At 40.1% G+C, this 13,327-nt stretch overlaps 1 protein-coding gene across 4 annotated transcripts in view; it reads left to right on the top strand.

The window, feature by feature from the left end:
* IL33 (interleukin 33) overlaps positions 1-13,327 on the top strand; it is an 82,775-nt gene that overhangs the window by 47,921 nt on the left and 21,527 nt on the right. The gene's annotated exons all lie outside the window — the stretch shown is intronic.

Below are 13,327 nucleotides of genomic sequence, written 5' to 3'. Positions count from 1 at the left end.
CAGGAAGATCCCTTGAACCTAGGAGTTCAGTGAGGCTATGATCATGCCACTGCCCTCCAGCCTAGGTGACACAGCAAAACACTGACTCAAAAAAAAAAAATCAGCTTTCAGATATTTGGGTACTAAAGAAAAAAACAAATAAAAACAAAAAAACAAACAAAAAAAATGCTGCAGACTCTGTGGACTTTTCTTTTCACTGTAATTTTGTCCTGCTGTAAGGTTAGTAGAAAGGAGAAGAGGAGATCACAGGACTGAGGCAGAATTTGTATATTTTCTGAGGATGGCACCCTTTGTGTTAGTGCAGCTGCCAGGATAGAAGGGGCCCTGGGAGAAGGAAAGAAATGGGCTAAATGAGGAACCTGTACAGGAACACAGGAAACAGGGAGGAAAATGCTAGCTTTAGCATACCCTCCTTGTTTTGAAGACAAGGAAACTGAGACCTGGAGAGCTGCAGGGACTTGAGGGAAGGGAGAAAATCCTGGGTCTAAGCTTGGGAAGGGGACGCCAATCTACCTTTGCTTCTTAAAGAGTACTACAGACTTGATCCACTGGGGCTCCCAAAGTATGTGAGGCATGGGCGGGGGCCCAGGAGGGGAATAAAACAACTTGAACTGAATAATTTGAAATGTTCAGTCACACTAAAACTGCAGAGCCACAGGCCAGCTGGAAAGTCAGATTTTAAAAATGCTTTACAAAGAGCACTGACCCAAGAACAAGAAGATGTGAGTCCTAGTAGACTGAGGCATATAAGACTGTCATTTCTGTAGGTCAAAAATGGTGAAGTAGTGCCAACCTCATAACAGCTCAACCAGGGGGTCTAGCTCCATTTCTCTGCAGATCTTTGGGATTTGGGTAGGATCCCTACATCTGCCTAGTGGATGATGCCTGCCTTACTTAGTTTATAGCGTTTCTGTAAGGACTGATCCAAATTACAGAACATTTACTGAGTACCTGCTGTGGATAATTTCTGGGGAAATAAAGATGACTAAAGCACAACCCTTGTTCCCAAGGACCTAGCAGTGGAGGAGGCAGGAAAACAAACAGAGTTGGATATATTATGTATATAATATATAAGGAAGGGAGAGAGGAAACAATAAAGTCAGCTTGATTGTGGGTTGTCAGGGAGATCAAAACATTTGAATTGGGTTCCAGTGGTTAAACAGAAGTTTCCCAGACAAAGGGAAGAGGTAGCACTAGCAAGAGGAATAGTTTGAGCAAAGCCATGGAGGTGTAAGTGCATGGTGAATTGAGGAACAGTAAACAGTCTAATCGGTCTAAATGTAGAGAGTATGGAGGAAGGGGTAAGTAAGGTTGGAAAGGTTGATGGGGCAGGTAGTGCCAATGTATAAAAATGACTAGATAAGACCGCATCCAGGAAAACCAAGGCAAAGCATAGACGTGCTTTACAAATGATAAGTACTGTTTACCTTAAAGACATAAAAGAAAGTTTCCCTAAAATCTCACACCATTCCTCCCTCTTCTCACAAGGAGTTTGGCTTGACTCATAGATTGATCAACTAGATATCTTTATAGAGTATTTCCTTTCTCTAGGAGAAGTTTCTCCCCAGGGTCCAGGAAAGTGGCAGACAGAAACTTTCAGGGTAGTGGATAGGGGACTGGAAGTGATCCAGTTTGGGTGAGGAGGGTGCTGTCTCATTGTTCCCCAAACTTCAATCTTCCCTTCTTCCATATCACGTATTCTAATCTCCCTTAAGAAAGAAGTGAAACTGCTACACCCAAGGGAGGAGAGGATTGGTGTGACACCCTCCTCTGTGCTGCCACCCCCTGCTTCTTCTCCACTTCTGCCCCTTTGCAAAATCTCCCAGAATGAAGTCATATTGTGTTGGCAAACTTAGTCATAATCCCCATTTCCTCTCCCTATCAGCCAGGACCAGTCTTCTTCCACTGGTTCCACTGGTATTGCTTCCAGTACCCAGCAATATGTTCATTCATCCCAGTATATCCCCATAGATCCTATTCCCATTCAAGGAAAAGCAAGCTTGACAAAGAGGTGAATGAAATATAAGGTCCTGGGATTCAATTATGCCCCATTCTACCAATGTTCTCCATGAACTAAGAGAAAGAGCCAGATAGCCCTAATATCAGATTCTGGCTTTGCTACCTCTTACCTATGTGACCTTTTGCAAGAGCCACTATTTCTTCACTTCTAAAAGGGAGACAATCATACCCAAACTCCAGAATCACAGTGACATTAGAGATAATATATGTAGAGCATCAGTCTTACAGAAGACACCAAACACTGCAGCTAGTACTACATCATTATCATCATCACCACAACCACCATTATTAAGCATCTGAATTAATGCAGACTCCTGGCTGGTCTCATCCCTTCCCTCTTATTGCCCTCCGTCTGTTTCTCACATGATAGTCACAGCACTAATTTAAAAATAAAAATCAAATCACATCCCATATTACTCAAAACTCATCTATGGCTTCTCAACACACTCTGGATAAAATCCAAGCTTCTTCCTCTGGCCTCCAGGGCCCAGCCCAACCGAGCTTCTGTCCCTTTCTGTCTGCAACCCCTTCACATTATACTCTCCCCATTGCCCACTCTGCTCCAGCCACACTAGCACTCTCTGTTCACTGAGCACTGCGGCTTCTGTCCATCTCAAGGCCTTTGCCCCTGAGGTTTTCTCTTCCCTGTGTCTCTTCCCTTTCATATGTTCCTCATACCCTTTAGGGTGCAGTTTAAATGTCACCTTCTCTGACTACATTACCTTAGTACCATTCTACTTTATCTTCTTTACCAGTCCAATTCTTATCTATCACTGTTCATTAATAACGTATTTGTACTACTATGTGAGCAACTTCTTTCTCCCCAATAGAAAGTAAACTCCAGGAGAACAAGACAGTTTGCTTTGTTCAGTACTGTATCCCCAGCACCTAGCCCAGTGCTAGAAGTAGTATTTTATTTATTAATGTTTTTAGGCAGCACTCCATGCTATAGTACAAACAGAGGCAAATCCAGCATCATTTGTGCCCTCAGGATCTCGGGAAGGTTAGGATTTCCTTACAATGATTCCCAGTTGTGTCTCTTTTCAGATAATTTAACTACTCCCTAGGACATCAAAGGTCAAACTTTCTCTTTTCTGTATTATCTAAATTTTCCATAATGAGTATGTATTTTTAGTAAGAATTTCTCATAAACTCTGCATTGTAACAAGACTCATCACAGCAAATCAATCTGATTAAATGAATTTATTCTGAAAGTAAAATTCAGAATAAAAGAAGAAAAGCCAATAGCCAACTTAACATTCTTAAATGTATTAGCATTTAAAAGTGGAAAATTGCTAATCAAAGAGCATTGTCCGGCATATAAAAGGTTAGTGATTCAATAAATGATTTTCCAGCTGATCAGATGTAGATAATATGACAATGTGCAATGAAAATATTCATGCAGCACCTCATGAGTTAATGCTGGTGGAATACATAGTCCCTGGCATGTAAAGGGTGCTCAATATTTCTTGAATGTAAGTTTCTGGAAGATTTCTTCAGCCAAAAAGACAACTATGCGAATTTGCAACTTTGAAAAAGACAGTATCTCTTATATTTCTCATTGTTGTTGTTGTTCAGAGGTGAATGACCAACTAATAAATTTCTATTTAAATTATTTTATTTAATTATCATTTCTTGACAGGTTAAAATCTTTCATGTTGTTTCCCTAATTTAAATGTATGTCATTTCCTCTGGGATGTTCCCTATCCACCCACATGCATACACCTTACTCTCTCCCTCCTTTTCCTTCAAAAGCACTATTTCCTGATTATCTAAAATGTGACTTTCCCCTGGTGATGCCATATTCTGAAAACCCACTCCATTTTCTTGTGTGCACATTTCCCAGGGCTAGTAGAGAAGGCCTTTCTAACCCCATCCCCAACCCAGGGCCCAACTATTTATACTAATGTCTTTCCTTTGCGGTCACTAGGGACCCTGACCTCCTTTTCTGTTCGCTGTTGCCTCTGCTGTTGTCACCCTTGGCAACTTCATTGCTGTTGTCACTCTCGGTCATTGCTTTGACTCTTTAACATTCCTCAGCATTCACCCAAAAAATCTCATTCTGACCACCATCATCATCAGAACATCTTTCTCTCTAAGACAAGGAACACTGGAATTCTTCCATTTATGAACAAACTCCCATCTTTCTACTTCTTACACTCCCATTTAAAAAACTCTTTTTTGAACCATTTTTTTAAATTGTGGTAAAACATACATAATATACAATTTACCATTTTGACCATTTTTTAAGTGTACAGTTCAGCGGCATTCACACTGTTGTACAACCATCACCACCCTCCATCTCCAGAACATTTTTTTATCTTCCAAAACTGAAATTTTCTATGCTCACTGAACAATAATACCACGTTCCAAAGTTAATTCTATTTTATATTCTCTAAGGATCTGTTTCAGATTTTTCCCACTTATCCTTAAAACTTCAAACCAATGCTTATTTCTGTTAATCTCTGTAACTCTTTCAGAACCTACATTACAAAGATTGAAGCCATTTTATAAGACCCTTAAGTTCACATCCCTAGACCTTAAAACCTCACATATTCTCTCATTCTTTCACTAGTTCCTCCTCTCCTGCAGGAAGAAGTGTGCCTCTTCCTTTCCAAGCTGATCCTTCCACTCGTGTTCTTTCCCCCTCTCTTCTCTGTCTCCTCTGGAAATATTATATAAGTTTTCCTCTTTTCATTGGCTACTTTCTTTCTGCATTGAAGCATACTCAAGAGTCTATCACATCCCAATATAAACCTCAATATTAATGACAATAATAATAAACGTATTGAGTTTCTACTGTGCACCAGCTATTGTGCTAAGTGCTGAAAATATATCTTCTCATTTAATTCTCACAACAACCTAATAAGTTAAAATTATTATGAAATTATTATGGGTAATATAACAGTTATTATGATGAAAATTATCATTATTATTAAGAAACTGAGGCTTCAGAGACATCAAGTAACTTGCCCAAGGTCACCTAGCTAGTAAGTAGCATCTTCCCTTCTCCACACCACTATGTAAAGATACCATTCTTTCTTTCCTTGTTCCCTTTCATTACTATATTATACTTCTTGGAAATGTCGTACTTCCTCCTTCTCCACTGTGCAGTCCAGTGCAGTTGTTTTGAGAGTCCCACCATACTTAAATGACTCCTCCAATGTCTCTTAATCTCCAACCAAGTCTCTAAAGTACTCATTACCAACTGTTCCTGCTTTTTGAGACAGTGTTCTCTCCTAGTCTTCATAACATGAACTCTTCTTTTTTCTGCTTCTCTGCCTGGTGTTCTTACTAACTTCGTTTCTCCTCTTTCCCCTTACATGTTAGATATCCCAGAGTTTTATCTTCTCAGAGCTTTCTCTTCCTGCTCCACACTCAGCCAAGACAATCTCATTCACTCCCACACAATCAACTATCATGCCTTCACAAATGAAGAGCAAATCCACAAGGCTAATTTTGGCCTCTGGCCACCTAGTTCCAACTCCCTGCTGAAATGTCCATATAACTGTTCCTCAAGTATCTCAAACTCCATCAGCCCCACATCAAACTCATTCCCTGTCCCTGTCACTGAACTCCCCACCTGAGTTTCCCATTATTAACCACTAGAATTATGTTCACTTCCCTTCACCACCCTGTTTCCCCTCTTCCCCAGTCCAGAGCAGGTACACCCACATCCAGAAAGAGCTGAAGAGGTATTGTGGCACATATGCCCCTAAAATGGGAGTGAGACTTGGGTTTTAATCCTGACTCAGCCACCCAGTAACTGCATGACTTAGTGGAACTAGAACAGGAATCTCTGGGGCTCTTACTCACACCAACCTGCAAGGACTCTAAGAAGTACATGTAGCACTCATCATTCCATCCCCTCCTCGTTAGTCCCATTAACATTGCCCTCACTAGGTCCTCATTGCTTTTTGCCCAGGATATTTTAATTGGCCTCCTAATTATTCATTCATTTCGCCTCCCTCTCCCTTCTTTCCTTCCTTCAGATGGTGCTTCACACAGACATAAAATTATATTCATAAAACACTCTCTAGATGATGTTTCTCACTTGCTTTAGAGACTTTCAAAAGATTCATGTTGCTCATAGGATAAAATTCAAACTCCTTATTGTAGCATTCATAGCACTCTGCATACTGGTCCCAAAATAACATGTGAAACTTCACTTCGTCTGAATTGAATTTCAAATGTAGTTGGGGTATGTATTTGGAAGAAAAAAAAATCCCAAACGTATTCTTTTTTCATTATCTTTATTTTTTTCATTTTTGGAGATAAGAGTCTCACTCTGTGGTCCAGACTGGAGTATAGTGCTATCAGAGCTCACTACAACTTTAAACTCCTGGGCTCAGGTAATCCTCCCACCTCAGTCTCCCAAGTAGCTAAGACTGCACATGCACACCACCAAGCCCAGCTAATTTTTTAAATTTTTTTTTTCTGTAGAGACAGGGTCTCTTTATGTTGCCTAGGCTGGTCTTGAACTCCTGGTCTCAAGTGGTCCTCCTGCCTAGGCCTCCCAATGCACTGAGATTACAGGCATGAGACACACACCCAGCCCTAACTTATTCTTTATACCAAAAGTAATAGTGAGTCAATCAAAGATTTATGTGTAAAGTATTAAACAATAAAGTTTTAGATAATATCATAAGTAAATTTATTTATAATCTTGGAAGAGTAAAGGTATTTTGAAACAGAACACAAAACCAGAAGTTCTCAAAGAAAATACTGATTATATTTCACCACATAATATTTGAAAACTTATGTATGACCAAAAAATGCCACTAGCAAAATCTAAACATAAATGACACAGGGGAAAAAGTTGTAACATATCACAGACAAGGGTCTAATTTCTTAGTTTAGATAGAGTCCTTAAAAATCAATAATTTATAGAAATTGACAATACACTTTTATTAAAGATAATCTTACGAAATAAAGGAGTAAAATTCAAAACTATAAGATATTTTACATTATTTAGAAAGTCAAACATTTCAAAGGTAACGACACTCATTGTTTCTAGAAGGATGGAGAAAAGAGCACTCCCCGGGATTGCTGACAAAACTGTAAATATAAGCTTTTGGAAGTCAACTCATTAGTATCTGTCAAGCTATAAGATACATGTACTCTCTGATCCAGCAATTCCACTACTAGGAGTTTATGCTACCAACGAACTTATAAATATTTTCAAAGAATCACAACACCTACCCACCCACACCCATAAACTCATACACACACACACACACACACACACACACACACACAACTCTCAGTTGCAACACTGGCAATATTAGAAAACAAAAACAAAATCTGGAAAGCCAGTATTAATCAATAAAAGACTGGTTAAGATCTATTTCTATGATTGAATACTACGTATAATGTTACTTGTAAAAGAATGTTTCTAATATGTGGAAATATTTATGATATAGTGTTAATTGGAAAATGGAAAAAACAGCTTATAATATATTTGCAGTATGATTCTATTTTTTAAACAAAAGAGATGTGTATAATTTTTTTCTCCTATCATTTTATTTTTTTTAAATTATACTTCAAGTTCTAGGGTACATGTGTACAACCTGTAGGTTTGCTACATATGTATACATGTGCCACGCTGGTGGGCTGCACCCATTAACTTGTCATTTACATTAGGTATATCTCCTAATGCTATCCCTTCCCCTTCCCTCCACCTGACGACAGGCCCCAGTGTGTGATGTTCCCCTTCCTGTGTCCAAGTGTTCTCATTGTTCAATTCCCACCTATGAGTGAGAACATGCGGTGCTTGGTTTTCTGGTCTTGCGATAGTTTGCTCAGAATGATGGTTTCCAGCTGCATCCACGTCCCTACAAAGGACATGAACTCATCCTTTTTTATGGCTGCATAGTATTCCATGGTGTATATGTGCCACATTTTCTTAATCCAGTCTGTCACTGATGAACATTTGGGTTGGTTCCAAGTCTTTGCTATTGTGAATAGTGCTACAATAAACATACGTGTGCATGTGTCTGTATAGCAGCATGATTTATAATCTTTTGGGTAAACACCAAGTAATGGTATGGCTGAGTCAAATGGTATTTCTAGTTCTAGATCCTTGAGGAATCGCCACACTGTTTTCCACAATGGTTGAACTAGTTTACAGTCCCACTAACAGTGTAAAAGTGTTCCCATTTCTCCACCTCCTCTCCAGCACCTGTTGTTTCCTGACTTTTTAATGATGGCCATTCTAACTGGTGTGAGATGGTATTTCATTGTGGTTTTGATTTGCATTTTTCTGATGGCGAGTGATGATGAGCATTTTTTCATGTGTCTATTGGCTGCATAAATGTCTTCTTTTGAGAAGTGTCTGTTTATATCCTTCACCCACTTTTTTACTGGGTTGCTTTTTCTTGTAAATTTGGTTCAGTTCTCTGTAGGTTCTGGATATTAGCCCTCTGTCAGATGAGTAGATGGCAAAAATTTTCTCCCATTCTGTAGGTTACCTGTTCACTCTGAAGGTAGTTTCTTTTGCTGTGCAGAAGCTCTTTAGTTTAATTAGATCCCATTTGTCAATTTTGGCTTTTGTTGCCATTGCTTTTGGTGTTTTAGACATGAAGTCCTTGCCCATGCCTATGTCCTGAATGGTATTGCCTAGGTTTTCTTCTAGGGTTTTTGTGGTTTTAGGTCTAACATTTAAGTCTTTAATCCATCTTGAATTAATTTTTCTATAAGGTGTAAGGAAAGGATCCAGTTTAAGCTTTCTACATATGAGTAGCCAGTTTTCCCAGCACCATTTATTAAATAAGGAATCCTTTCCCCATTTCTTGTTTTTGACAGGTTTGTCAAAGATCAGATGGTTGTAGATGTGTGGTATTGTTTCTGAGGGCTCTGTTCTGTTTCATTGGTCTATATCTACGTTTTGGTACCAGTACCATGCTGTTTTGGTTACTGTAGCCTTGTAGTAGAGTTTGAAGTCAGGTAGCATGATGCCTCCAGCTTTGTTCTTTTGGCTTAGGATTGTCTTGGCAATGTGGGCTCTTTTTTGGTTCTATATGAACTTTAAAGTAGTTTTTTCCAATTCTGTGAAGAAAGTCATTGGTAGCTTGATGGGGATGGCATTGAATCTATAAATTACCTTGGGCAGTATGGCCATTTTCACAATATTGATTCTTCCTACCCATGAGCAAGGAATGTTCTTCCATTTGTTTGTGTCCTCTTTTATTTTGTTGAGCAGTGGTTTGTAGTTCTTGAAGAGGTCCTTCACATCCCTTGTAAGTTGGATTCCTAGGTGTTTTATTCTCTTTGAAGCAATTGTGAATGGGAGTTCAGTCATGATTTGGCTATTTGTCTGTTATTGGTGTGTAAGAATGCTTGCAATTTTTGCACATTGATTTTGTATCCTGAGACTTTGCTGAAGTTGTTTATCAGCTTAAGGAGATTTTGGGCTGAGACAATGGGGTTTTCTAAATATACAATCATGTCATCTGCAAACAGGGACAATTCGACTTCCTCTTTTCCTAATTGAATACCCTTTATTTCTTTCTCTTGCCTGATTGCCCTGGCCAGAACTTCCAACGCTATGTTGAATAGGAGTGGTGAGAGAGGGCATCCCTGTCTTGTGCCAGTTTTCAAAGGGAATGCTTCCAGTTTTTGCCAGTTTGGTATGATATTGGTTGTGGGTTTGTCATAAATAGCTCTTATTATTTTGAGATACGTTCCATCAATATCGAATTTATTGAGAGTGTTTAGCATGAAGAGCTGTTGAATTTTGTCAAAGGCCTTTTCGGCATCTATTGAGATAATCACGTGGTTTTTGTCTTTGGTTCTGTTTATATGCTGGATGACATTTATTGATTTGTGTATGTTGAACCAGCCTTGCATCCCAGGGATATAGCTAACTTGATCATGGTGGATAAGCTTTTTGATGTGCTGCTGGATTTGGTTTGCCAATATTTTATTGAGGATTTTTGTATCAATGTTCGTCAGGGATATTGGTCTAAAATCCTCTTTTTTTGTTGTGTCTCTGCCAGGATCAGGTATCAGGATGATGCTGGCCTCATAAAATGAGTTAGGGAGGATTCCCTCTTTTTCTATTGATTGGAATAACTTCAGAAGGAATGGTACCAGCTCCTCCTTGCACCTCTGGTAGAATTCGGCTGTGAATCTATCTGGTCCTGGACTTTTTTTGGTTGGTAGGATATTAATTGTTCCTTCAATTTCAGAGCCTGTTATCGGTCTATTCTGGGATTCAAATTTTTCATGGTTTAGTCTTGGGAGGGTGTATGTGTCTAGGAATTTATCCATTTCTTCTAGGTTTTCTAGTTTATTTGTGTAGAGGTGTTTATAGTATTCTCTGATGGTAGTTTGTATTTCTGTGGGGTCGGTGGTGATATCCCCTTTATCACTTTTTATTGTGTCTATTTGATTCTTCAGTCTTTTCTTCTTTATTAGTTTTGCTAGCGGTCTATCAATTTTGTTGATCTCTTCAAAAAACCAGCTCCTGGATTCACTGATTTTTTGGAGGGTTTTTTGTGCCTCTATCTCCTTCAGTTCTGCTCTGATCTTAGTTATTTCTTGCTTTCTGCTAGCTTTTGAATGTGTTTGTTCTTGCTTCTCTAGTTCTTTTAATTATGATGTTAGGGTGTCAATTTTAGATCTTTCCTGCTTTCTCTTGTGGGCATTTAGTGCTATAAATTTCCCTCTACACACTGCTTTAAATGTGTCCCAGAGATTCTGGTATGTTTCATCTTTGTTCTCATCGGTCTCCTGAATACAGCACACTGATGGGTCTTGACTCTTTATTCCGTTTGCCAGTCTGTGTCTTTTAATTGGAGCATTTAGCCCATTTACATTTAAGGTTAATATTTTTATGTGTGAATTTGAGCCTGTCGTTATGATGTTAGCTGGTTATTTTGCTCGTTAGTTGATGCAGTTTCTTCCTAGCATTGATGGTCTTTACATTTTGGCATGTTTTTGCAGTGGGTGGTACCGGTTGTTCCTTTCCATGTTTAGTGCTTCCTTCAGGAGTTCTTGTAGGACAGGCCTGGTAGTGACAAATTCTCTCAGCATTTGCTTGTCTGTAAAGGATTTTATTTCTCCTTCACTTATCAAGCTTAGTTTGGCTGGATATGAAATTGTGGGTTGAAAATTCTTTTCTTTAAGAATGTTGAATATTGGCCCCCACTCTCTTCTGGCTTGGAGAGTTTCTGCCAAGAGATCCACTGTTAATCTGATGTGCTTCCCTTTGTGGGTAACCCGATCTTTCTCTCTGGCTACCCTTAACATTTTTTCCTTTATTTCAACTTTGGTGAATCTGACAATTATGTGTCTTGGAGTTGTTCTTCTCAAGGAGTATCTTTGTGGCGTTCTCTGTATTTCCTGAAGTTGAATGTTGGTCTGCCTTGCTAGGTTGCAGAAGTTCTCCTGGATAATATCCTGCGGAGTGTTTTCCAACTTGGTTCCATTCTCCTTGTCACTTTCAGGTACACCGATCAGATGCAGATTTGATCTTTTCACATAGTGCCATGTTTCTTGAAGGCTTTGTTCGTTTCTTTTTACTCTTTTTTCTCAAAACTTCTCTTCTGCTTCATTTCATTCATTTGATCTCCAATCACTGATATCCTTTCTTCCAGTTGATCGAATCAGTTACTGAAGCTTGTGCATTTGTCATGTAGTTCTCATGCCATGGTTTTCAGCTCTGTCAGGTCATTTAAGGACTTCTTTACATTGGTTATTCTAGTCAGCCATCATCTAATCTCTTTTCAAGGTTTTTAGCTTCTTTGCGATGGGTTTGAACTTCCTCCTTTAGCTTGGAGAAGTTTGATCGTCTGAAGCCTTCTTTTCTCGTCAAAGTCATTCTCTGTCCAGCTTTGTTCCACTGCTGGCAAGGAGCTGCATTCCTTTGGAGGGGGAGAGGCACTCTGAATTTTAGAATTTTCAGCTTTTCTGCTCTGTTTCTTCCCCATCTTTGTGGTTTTATCTACCTTTGGTCTTTGATGATGGTGATGTACAGATCGGGTTTTGGTGTGGATGTCCTTTCTGTTTGTTAGTTTTCCTTCTAACAGTCAGGACCCTCAGCTGCAGGTCTCTTGGAGTTTGCTGGAGGTCCACTCAGACCCTATTTGCCTGGGTAGGTTGCAGTGGAGGTTGCAGGTGAGTGAATATTGCTGAACAGCAATTGTTGTGGCCTGATGGTTCCTCTGGAAGCTTTGTCTCAGAGGTGTACCTGGCCGTGTCAGGTGTCAGCCTGCCCCTACTGGTGGGTGCCTCCCTGTTAGGCTACTTGGGGTCAGGGACCCACTTGAGGAGACAGTCTGTCCATTCTCAGATCTCAAACTCTGTGGTGGGAGAACCACTACTCTCTTCAAAGCTGTCAGACAGGGACATTTAAATCTGCAGAGGTTTCTGCTGCCTTTTGTTTGGCTATGCCCTGACCCCAGAGGTGGAGTCTACAGAGGCAGGCAGGCCTCCTTGAGCTGTGGTGGGCTCCACACAGTTGGAGCTTCCTGGTGGCTTTGATTACCTACTCAAGCCTTAGCAATGGCAGGCACCCCTCCCCCAGCCTCACTGCAGCCTTGCAGTTAGATCTCAAACTGCTGTGCTAGCAATGAGGGAGGCCCCGTGGGCGTGGGACCTCTGAGCCAGGTGCGGGATATAATCTCCTGGTGCACCGTTTGCTAAAACCCTAGGAAAAGCACAGTATTAGGGTGTGAGTGACCCGATTTTCCAGGTGCTGTGTGTTATGGTTTTCCTTGACTAGGAAAGGGAATTCCCTTACCGCTTGCGCTTCCCGGGTGAGGCGATGCCTTGCCCTGCTTTGGCTCTTGCTTGGTGGGCTGCACCCACTGTCTGGCACCCACTGTCCGACACACCCCAGTGAGATGAACCTGGTAACTCAGTTGGAAATGCAGAAATCACTCATCTTCTGCGTTGCTCATGCTGGGAGCTGTGGCCTGGAGCTGTTCCTATTTGGCCATCTTGGAACTGTCCTCCTAATTTTTTACATAGAAAAAAGAATGTCAGGGTCTACCACACATACACTTTCCTCTCATTTACACATTTCCAGCCTGGGCAGCAGAACGAGACTCTGTCTCAAAAATAAAATAAAATAAAATGAAAGTGCTGCAGCTAAAATAATCTCTGTTTAGGATCTGATGGTAGGAAAAAGATAAGCTCCCACATGTTCTAATGCATTTAAGTAGCTCCATCTGCATTGCCTCATACATCAAATGCTGTCATCCAATGTTGCTTAATCCATGTGTGTGTCTATATAAGTAGTACTGAGATGTAACTGCCTTAAATACTACAAATGCTGACTACAGGAAACCACATCATCTGAGAC

This window comes from Macaca mulatta, chromosome 15, assembly GCF_049350105.2.
Source record: "Macaca mulatta isolate MMU2019108-1 chromosome 15, T2T-MMU8v2.0, whole genome shotgun sequence".
In the NCBI taxonomy this organism is placed as follows: Eukaryota; Metazoa; Chordata; class Mammalia; order Primates; family Cercopithecidae; genus Macaca; species Macaca mulatta.
This window is presented reverse-complemented; position numbering and strand designations above follow the sequence as displayed.